This window comes from Arvicanthis niloticus, chromosome 3, assembly GCF_011762505.2.
Source record: "Arvicanthis niloticus isolate mArvNil1 chromosome 3, mArvNil1.pat.X, whole genome shotgun sequence".
Classification (NCBI taxonomy): Eukaryota; Metazoa; Chordata; class Mammalia; order Rodentia; family Muridae; genus Arvicanthis; species Arvicanthis niloticus.
This window is the reverse complement of record NC_047660.1, coordinates 130,700,419-130,711,606: the sequence shown is the minus strand read 5'-3', so window position 1 is coordinate 130,711,606 and position 11,188 is coordinate 130,700,419.

Genomic DNA, 11,188 nt, shown 5'->3' with positions numbered 1-11,188 from the left:
TCCAGCTTTTGATGCCTAAGAAATAGAACTCTGTCTTGACACTACTGAAGATAATCAAATCAAACATATGGAATATATGGAGCTTATAAAACATTTTAGTTATTTACTGGTGGTAATTTATTTAGTTGAAATGACGTCTCAACTGAACCTGGACTGTATAATATCAGCTACCACCTTGCAAAATAACCTTTGCCTTCTAATCAACAAATAATATCATTCATTCAAGTAAAATTATTTCAGTATTCACTCTGAAAATGAAGATGCATCTTTTTCCCATGTGTTGAAGTATGAAAACAAATATTGTAAGAAGTGAGTTGCAGTAACAAAACTGAGAGGAGACAGAGCTCTTGACAAGCACTTTGACATCAGACATGAAGATTCAGAGTTTGGTGTTTGCTCAGCTGTTTTTTAGTCTGGTTTGGTCTTCTACTTCCTTATTGTGTTTTTTGTTCCTCTACTTATGAATGGTATTATATATCATGTGTCACTGTATGCTCTTTTATTTTAATTTTACACGGTATTATATTTAAGAGATTGCATCAGTCTCACAAGAAACTTATTCTCGGACTATTATATACTCTGGGAATTTTGAAGTTAGGCCAAATGCATTTTCGTTATGATGTAGCTATAAGACTATGGAGTGCAGGGAGTTGAATATGTTGGTTTCAAAAAGTGACCTCCATAGGCTCATAGGAAGTGGCAGTATTAGGAGGTATGTCTGTGTTGGAATGCTTGTAGCTTTGTTAGAGGAGGTGAGTCACTAGAAGTTGACTTTAAGGTCTTAGAAAGTCAAACCAGGCCCACTGGTTCACTTTACTTCTGTAGGGTTGTTGGTCCTGCATCTGCTCCACCACAGGTCAAGGCCCCATTGGGAAGGTAGAATGTGGAGAGTTTGACTGCACTTATCCCATATATTGGGTGGGAGCTGAGATGTAGGAAAGCACAGAGGCATTGCTCAGGATGGAAAGCACAGTCTGAAAAGTGCGAAGCTAGAGCTGGCTCATGAGTTCCGGAGCCTGTGATAAGGATGCAGCCTTGAAGTTCCCAGGCTTTTGGACTCCCAGGTACTGTTAAAAGCCCTAGAAGTGATGAGACCAGAGTTGGGGGCTATGGGCTGGGTCTATCCTGGGGGTATGTGTTAGAGTTCTTGGATTGGTGGCTGCAGCAGGCTTTGTGTTGGTTGTGGCTGAGAGTACAGAGAGGCCTTCTACAGGAGATTAGACAGCGACTGTGTAGGCAAAGACCTCCTCCATGGCTGCCTACTGTGGATCCTGATGAAAAGAGACAGTCTTTTCTGTGAATCACTTATTGCTATGTCAGAATGTCGATGCAAAAAGCCAGACCCCTTTTTCTGGGGGTGCTTGAGATTAAATACCTTTTGCAGGGAGGAATATCTGGTAAGGAAGGCTTGGTGGCTCTGTCCTCCAGGCCCATAACTATCTCATTAGCATGGAGATCTGTTTTGAATGTTTTTGTCTAAAATGTTACTGATGACTCATCTACATGTGCAAGTGCTTGGGGCATTGTTGATGGTCATGTATATATGGAGGGCAGTGGCTAGTGACAGGGTCCTAGTACGTGGGAGCAGGTGAAGCTCCTACCATCCCTTCAGGGTATCCAGAGTTCAAAGACTTTAGCTCATTTGAGGACCAGGCTACATGTCACAGTCTGTTGTCCTACACATTTCCTTCTGAAGCTTTATGTCCATCACTATATATGTTTGCATACTACTATGCTTCTAGACATGATGATAATGGACCTAAGTTTTAAATGGTAAGTCATCCTCCAATATAACTTTCTTTTATAGCATTTGCAGTCATGATGGCATCTTTTTCCAGCAATAGAAACCCTAAGATACCAAAGATTTACATCCCAAAATAATAAAAACTGTGCTGTTGTAGCTGGTTGTCTTTGAGGTTGAAGATAAGTCCTTATTGCTGAAGATAACACATAATTCACACACAAAACTCAGAATATTAAAATTGAATCTGACATCAAGGCCTCCTCTCTGTCTATCTCCAGATTTTACTAAGCAAGCTGCCAGTGAAAGAAAGAAAGAAATATAACTAGCCAGTTGTGATCCCTATAAAACACAAAAATGATAAGTATGGCATGATAGCTCTCAAAGGCCTTAGGTGCCATTTATATTTTGTCAGTAGCCAAGGGTTATCTAACTAGACTTAAGGCCCATACAGCATATTATTTCTCACATTGGAAATCTAGCTAACTGTCTAGGACTGCTGAAGTCATGGTTCTTAGAGAAAAACATATTCTTGGCACTTTACTAGACCACTATGACTCCTAAATATACTTTAGAATTTATCATTACACCCACAAGTTATTATAAATATTACCCTCATCATAGAAGTTTTCTTCACCTAAGACTTAAGAAATTATGAAAGAGTGGGCCATAGAGAGACTGGTAGTCAGAGTAGTCTCCTTTGAGATTTGCTCTACTTGAAATGGCAGGAAAGCTATGCCCATGATATATTAGCAATATTTTTGTATAGACTAGATCTGGAAAATAACTATAAGAATACACATGATAACACTGAAAGGCAGGAATCTCATGGGGGCTTATCTCTATACAGAGAACTTCAAGCAAATATGGACAAACTATAGAGAGAACCAGTTGAAAAGAGAAAATTAGATTTTCTAATTTTTACCCCTTTAATTGGTTATACAATACCTATTGGTCATTTCTAAAATCATATATGTACAACACTAAAAATCAGCAGTAGGTATATATTTAAATAAAATAAGAATATGAATTTGAGAGGGAGTGAGAGGAAACAGGAGAAGTGCAAAGGCATGGATGGCATACTTAAGACTAAAATTTAAAAAATACAGAATAGAAAGGCAAATAAATAAACATGAGTCCTTACTGAGATTTCAGCCAATTTTGTAAGCACCAGCATTTCCATGCCTGTGTCTAAATCAATTATGTCAAAAGTAATTATGTTACCATTGTTATTGAAGCCAACTGAAATGACTTTTATAATATCTGAATGGTGCTGCTAAAAATCATCCTGGCAGAACTACCTACTGTGTTCATTTCACATTAATCATTAAATCTACCTTAAAATATTTAGAATCTTTTATTCCTAAATTAGAGCTTTTTTGTGCAAGAAATAGTCTTATAGTATAACAATTTTATCAAATATTTCTGGAATAGTATTACTCTCTTCATACTCTCCTGATGTTTATTATACTTATTATATTCCAAGCCCTGTAACTTACCAGTAAATGGCAGTACTCCAGAAAATGTTGTTCTCCAAGAAAGTTTCCAAAGCTTTTTGAAAGCAAAAATGTTTGGCCCTTGTGTTTTCTTATTTTTGGCTGATAAAAATCTATAGCTCATTCTTTAATAATCCAGTTCTAAATAAAAGTAAACTAATTTATTATAAATCTTATCTGTGATAATCAAATGTACTTATGTGCTTTATATTTATAATAATAATTGTATGAGAAATAGGGAGAGTCGTGAGTGTATAAATGCTTGAATTGGTATCTGCTATTAACATGAGCCCAACCATGTAATGGACACTAGTCTCCATCTCAGGACAAATGGACAAAGCATTTCACTGACCAACATATTGACAATGTATGCAGTAAAAGTCTACTATAGTGCTGCCAACCATATTTACCCCTTGAAGCCAGCCTCCAGTGTTATCTCCTAAACCTTATCACCTCTATCTTCTGTAAAACCTAATCTTTGCCTCCTTGGTTATCAGTATCTGATAATCATGCTTCTCTATTCAAGTTCATATAGTAAGCATGCTGAGCCTCCAGAATTCAAAAGTTTCTTCATTGGAGAGCCCAGTACACATGATCGCAGCTTTTCTATATGTCTGCATGTTGCTTCCCCAGTCAGATACATTTCTGGATCCATTCTGGATGTGGCATAATTGTAAGCTTACAAATGTTCCTTTAAATCTAAGGGAAATAGATATTAACCAATTGGTATTGGTATGGTCTTTCCTCAATATTTCTCCCATTCAATCTTGAAAACATATTCATAAAAGTAACAATATAGGTGCCAAGATGATTGTATATATGTATTTGGGAACACACATACACGAACACACACTCACAATGAAGACATAAATTTAAAGATAGCAAGTAAGGAACAAATAGAACAGATTGGGTAGATGAAAGGTAAGGAATAAATGATGTAACTTTATTATAATATGAACATTCAAAGAAATAATAAAGATAGAAATAAATAATAAACCTCTTGTGTGAATCTATTAAAATGGGGATTAAATTCAATTTAATTTTAATCAATAAACAACCATAATACATGAATAAAAATAGTTCTGGAATAGTTCTATCTGGCTTTCTCATGTTTCTCAATAGCTAGAATATCAGGTAAAATTATGGACATTAAAGCCATATGATCTTTAATTAGGCTATCATTTTTATCTAGTTCACTATATCAAATATCTATTTCAGAGTATTTCAACCTTATTGTACAGTGATTAATAATCCAACTGGATAGTGATACTTTAGACAATAATTAACATGTCCTGATTTTTTCTATTTTCTTATATATTTTAATGAAGTTATAAGGGTTTTACATGAAGGAAACTTGGAATTCTTAGGTAAGCGGTTCTCTTAAAAAGATATGAGGTTGCATGTAATAAGTACAGAGTGGGGTTTATTGCAATTGTATGTATGGTTTGGGAAAAATATGCTCCTAACAGTGTCATGCAGATGTCATTCATATTCTATTCAGGGCAAATTATTTAATTAGTTATCCAGTTCACTTTGTTAACTTCAAGGTTTGAAGTTTGTTAACTTCAAGGTTAACAAAAGAGTTTGTGCACAACTCTGCTCCAACTGGAACAGAGCAGCACTTCCCTTTGATGAAGTGTCATGATGTTTAAAACAATAGGGCATACACACATCTGTCTCTGACTTCTCTCCTGTAAGTCCTTTACTGCATTCATTCATTGAGTGCTTTCTGGTTGTGTCTGTGTAATGTCTTCTTTCACTTTTATTTTGCTAACATCAAGAGTAGTAAGTACTACTGAGAAAGAATGAATGCACAATCTGGTCTTAATACTACATCTTGAAATATAACAAGAATGTTTACTATTAGCATAGAAACCAAAAATATTAACTTCATTTTGCATACAAACTATAAAGTCTATTCTTATAATTCTTTCCTGTCTTCTTCCTGCTTGGATTTTTATAATTTATTTTGTCACTTAGTCTCTGTAAATAGACTATGAAACACTACTTTCAAAAAGTCAGGAAGGTCAAAAAGTTGTAATAAATGTAAATATTTGTACCTTTTTCAAAATAGAAAGTGATGAGTGGGGGTAATCTTTGGTCAGCATGAATCATATGAGGGAAGAATCTATTTTATAAAAAAAAACTCAGTATGAGGAAATGATTAAGAAAATTAGGATATATTCCTTCAATAAAACATTGCTTAGTTATAAAAGATTTTTTAGCCTTTTAATTGATTAATGATAGACAAATCTTCAAATAAATCTTGTACTTTCTCATTAAAATTTCCCAAATATAAGGAAACTTTGAATATACCAATAATGTAATGTGGGAGAAAGTAAATATGGAGGTGATAACAAATATAAGTACCACAAAATTTCAGATATCTTAGCTCCCCTTCTTGCAGCCTTGGTTGATGTTGAATTCTGTCAGTTATGCATGGATATTACTTCTAATATTGCAGCCGATATGAGACCTGATATACCAGTCCTTGTCTATTTGTCTAAGTGTCAGTGATTTTTCATCATTAATGAAGTTAATCAAATTGTGGAGCAAGGATAGGTACACTATAATAGTTTGAATAAAATGGCCTCTATAGGTTTGTCTATTTAAATGCTTAGTTCCTATCTGTTGGAAGTCTTTGGAAAGAATTATAATTTGTGGCATTGCTCAAATTGGTTTGTCACTGGTGGTCATTTGTGAAGTTTCAAGATCCCAGGTCAGACCAGTATTTCTCTATCTGTCTCCAACTTTAAAAGAAAATGTAAGATGTAAGCTCTTAGCTATTTCTTCAGTAGTACTGCCTTCTATTTGATGACATTATTTTAGCCATAAATGTTGCGAACTAAATCTCTGAACCTGTAAGCAATTAAATGCTTTCATAAGCTGCCTTGGTGGTAGTGTCTACTGACAGCAACAGAACAGTAATTAAGACAAATATTACACTTATTTATGATATTTCCTATATAATGTGTGTGTTTGTATGTAAAAGTAATTAGTATAGACATATGATTGAGGAAGAAATATAGCCTAAGAATATTTAATAACAAATAATTTCACATCTTAATGAGTCAAAGAAGAAAATATAAGAAAAGCCAGAAAGCTCCAGAAATGAGAAACATTGGAAGGACTGAGTAGTTCCTGATATTAAAATTGTGCAAATAAGGAAGATCAGAATCATCAATAATTAAGTGTTATGGATACTGTAACATGATTAATTATAGTAAAAGTCAAGCAGGAAGTTTAGAATGGGAATGGTGGTCTTGTCACTTATGATATGTTATTTGTTCATTTCTTAAGATAGCTAAGTAGGTCTTTAAAACTCCCTGTAGTGTTCCTGTGACTGCACTGGACAGAATTAATCATATCAATTGTGAATTTAATCATATTTATGTTCAATTTTGTTGGAACTACTATTTTGCTCTGGTCTTATATACTTAATGAAGTTATTTTTTTTCTAGTATCACTAAATGGCACACATTTATTGTGAGGTTTTATCATCTTTTTTTTTTTAGCAGAGAAATTGTTTTAAGATCATTTAGTATCAAAGGTGACAGCAAAACTTCATGGTTTTTTGGTTTTTGAAAGACATTCTGAGTGTGTCTGAGAACATGTCCCAGAACAGAGCTTTCTTTGTTAGCAAACAAACTTTAGTTAACTTTCACTCTTTCTCAGAGTTAACTCAGGAAATCATCTGTGTATTCTTGTCCATTGATCCAGCCTTTTTCCGATGCAACTTTAATGAATTTTATAGTGTAGAATTTTAACATGTATTTAAAGTGAATGAAAAGTGTTCTTCAAACATTAATGATCAATTAAAACCTTTAAGTTTTATTTCGCCTAAATGCCTCAAGTAATAATTTTGTATATTTTTTCTGTAACATATTACTTAAAACTCTGAATATAAACAATTATAGACTTACCTTCTTCTTAAAAATTTCCCTCAGCCTCATATTTCTCAGAGCTCAAACATTTTATACTCCCCAAAATAACATAAATAATATATTAAAAGTGAAGAGCAAACATAAAATCTCAAATTTGCAGTCTTCTAGTAGTATTATACTAGGGTATATCAAATATATTAATCTAACAAACATATCTTCCAACTTGGCTGATAATATATCATAGTGTGTTTTTGATATATATGTTAGGTTTATAGAAATCTCAGGAAAAAAAACAAGTCTTTTATATCTTGAATGCTGTCCATGTTTTATAGAATAAATAAACATACTCAAGTTAGATAGTAAATACTGCATTGTAAGTTTAAATTTTATAGACATTATTTTATACTGGTTCTGGACAAATCAATAAACTTTAATTTCTTAAACATTAGTCTTCTGAAACTATGTAAAATGAATAAGGGGCACAATTGAAACAAGCTTTCTGTTGTTCTGCCATGAGAAGTTGAGCATAGAATTTCCTTGAATATAGTATGGTTGGGTCATCATAATATAGATGGCTTTTAGTCTCATACTTCTGTTACTACTATGTAGATTAATGAGAAGTCAGAGAATATATGTCATTTAAAATTCCATGCTCTGAATTATTTATTGTTTTTGTTGAGACAGGAGAATGTATTATTTTTATGTAGCTCAGATAGCAAGATGCCTTTGTTAAAATAAATCTAAATAAGAAATATTCTTAATATTGAAAAGTCAAAACTACATAAAAGAATGGGCTTATAATGATGAATAAAGATCAAAATTATGTTGGTAAAATAGTAATTTGATGATTATTCACATTTAACATTTGAAATCAGCTTTTCTAAATTAAACAGTATTTTAGAAATCATTCCGTTTTCTTGTTTCTTTTCTGTTGTTTCTTTAAAATATTAAACTAAATGGGTTATAAGAGAATTAAATATAAATGTATTTGTAGGCCTAGTTTCTACTTGTGCAATGTTCTATTTGTGGAAATGACATTTGGGGACAAATATGAAGAATGCTATGGAAGCCATTGTGTGATAAGCCATTTGTTTTTCTGTAATCTGTCCTCCTGTTTACCTTGTTAAGGTACTTGTTGAGCAATTCTGCTGCCTCTACTGGCACCAGACAGGACCGTCATCAGTCATTGCACATGCTCTGGCCTACAAATACTTTTACAGGATTCAGGAGGGATATGGATTTAAATTTTAAACTAGTTTCTGTCAGTGTGACAAATGAATGCCAGAAAATTGTAGGACAGTAGTAGAATGTTGAAGTGTGTGACAAAAGTAATGGACCAATGTTCAAGCAGAGTCAACAGAAATAGCTTTAAAATAACTCCCCTGATAAACCATCCTAATATTCCATATTTGAGGCACAAGATGAGCATTTTCTGAAGTTTTCAACCCAGAAATAACATAATTTATTACTCAGAGGTTATATACTCCTGCAATAATTGTTTGTAAAACATAAAAATTGATCATTAGCTCATGTTTTTATGTAAAATCAAAATAATTTCTCTAAGTTGTATGCCTGTTTGTTTTTGAGTTTATTTTGTTGTAACACTGACTGGTTGCTTTATTGCTAATTTTATAAAAACAAGCAAACAAGCTAATCACATATTCTAAAGTCAGTGTGCTCATTCTTTTAGCATATTTCAGATGAAAAGGTGTAGGAGAGATTGCTTGATTTTCATGAGTGCCTGTAAATACTTCTAGGTACATACAGTGAAAGTAACTGATATGCTACCTGGGGTGGTATGATGTAGTGTAGTATAACCTGATAGAGGCAGATATTCTATTTTTAGAAGTCTATGTTAGAGAGATCTGGGCTTACAACTTCTCACAATTCCCTAAAGTTTTTACTTGTTTCTTTCCAAACAGCTTTGGCTCCTGGTGATGACATCAGCCTGAACGTGTTTCACTCTGGACCTTTAGGAAGCACAGTGTTCTGGTCTAGTTAGAACTATTTCTCTTATTGTCACAAAGCATTCATATTATATAGGCTTTGAATTAAGGTTTAGTCAGAGTTTTCACATGTAATTATGATGCAGGCAATCTTAAACGCAAATACATTTCATAAATATGACTTAAACATTAGATCATTTAATTATTCAGTTGATATTTACCTGAAAATGTTATAATTGCAATTTCATTAACAGTTGAGTAGTTTTCTTTATGTAAATGGATACTCCAATTTAAATATACCTATCTAAACAGTAAAGCCCACATGTAACATAATACATGTGTTGTTTGTTTTTCTCATTATGACCCACTTCAATCAGAATCTTTATTTCCAGATCCATCCATTTACCTGCAAATTTCAAATTTTAATTTCTGTCATAACTGAACAATAATCCATTATGTAAATATATCATATTTTTATTGTTTATTAATTGATGGACATCTAGGTTATTTTCATTTCCTGGTTAGTGTTAATAAGGTATTACCTTTACCATTACTAATCAGTTGTTGCAGCTTAAATGAATTATTTTTATATGTATATTATTATCACCAAATATATCTCTATATATAATTTTAATAGCTAGATCACATTTAATTGATCAAAAATATTTTATTCATCTTTTTTTCACTTTAAGTAAGCTGTCCTCTACATATATTTTAATTCTAAATTATTTTATCTCAAATGCATTAAATATTATAAAAAACATTTTGGAGATATAAATGTGCTTTCAACTTTGTACATAAAATATATTTAGGAAATTCCTTATAGACTGACAATGTTAAGCTATAACTTCATTTCTTAAAATCTACAAACCGTTAAAAGTGATGACACTTGATGATTTCTGTATATCTTACATTACATTCATCGCCAATTTAATTGTAATCTTATGTTATAGATCCTTTATGTCAAAGTACACTGGAAAATTTACCTTTCTTCACTAAATAATCAAGGATATGTGAGTGTAATGAAAATAGCTGCAAAAATTATTAACACACTAAAATGAGAATAGAGAACTAATTGGAATATAGAAATAAAATTATTTGTAGGGAAAAGGACAGAGCCACACTAGGAATATAATAAAAGTTCCTGTTACAAATGTCATTATTAGATCCTTTTTAGCTCAAGTCATTCATTCTATAAAGTGGTGGAATTCTTCCTAATCACATAAAATGCCCTGCCCTTGCATAATGAATTAATGAGAACAAACATGGATTGCTGATCATATATTTAATTGTGTCAAATAATAAACCAATTTTCTATAAAAAACATTAAGAAAAAGAGAAGTTCTTTAGGTTGCTACTAAATATTTACCATATTTTAGGTTAAATTTTTGTGTAATTTCACAAGGTAAATTCATATTTCTTTTAATCATTACAATGTTTATGAAAAAATTTGATTCTAACAATTTGACCTTTCTGTTTTGCTTATGATATACTTTTAATGCATGAATCATTTAATTGATAACAGGAATATTACATATCAACTGGAGAGGATTCAGAAAGTTTGATATATTAAAAAATCTATAGAATCTATATTAATAAGCAACGAGATATTTAACAACTAGATTTTATTTTTTTTAAGAACTCCTGTCCAGCAATATTATTAATCTTGTAGTATAACCAAAATTTTAGGCCTATTTATTTTTGCTTGGATAATATCATTTTTGATACTATACCTTTTAATGTGAAATAAAATGATATGTGTGTATTCAAAATTACAAACTCATTCACATTTTTATATTATTAAACACAGTTTGAAAGGCCTGAAGCTCTAACACAAAGTAAATACTTAGGATTATTTCATTTGAGTTCTTGTTCTGGGCAATTTCAATCCTGATATTGACTCTACTTGTGGGCATCTCTCCTGTAGAATTGATTTATGATGCACTCCATTGCTATCCAGGCATTTTTCAGAGAGGTGCCAAAGATGTTCTGTTTCTCTAACCTTTTAATCAATGAAGAACAGACAAGATTAGAAGAAACGAAACCCTTTTCACAAGGTGATCAGACACTAAATGTCAGTTTGTAAACACTGTGTTTGAAAATAAATAGTGAATCTATCTA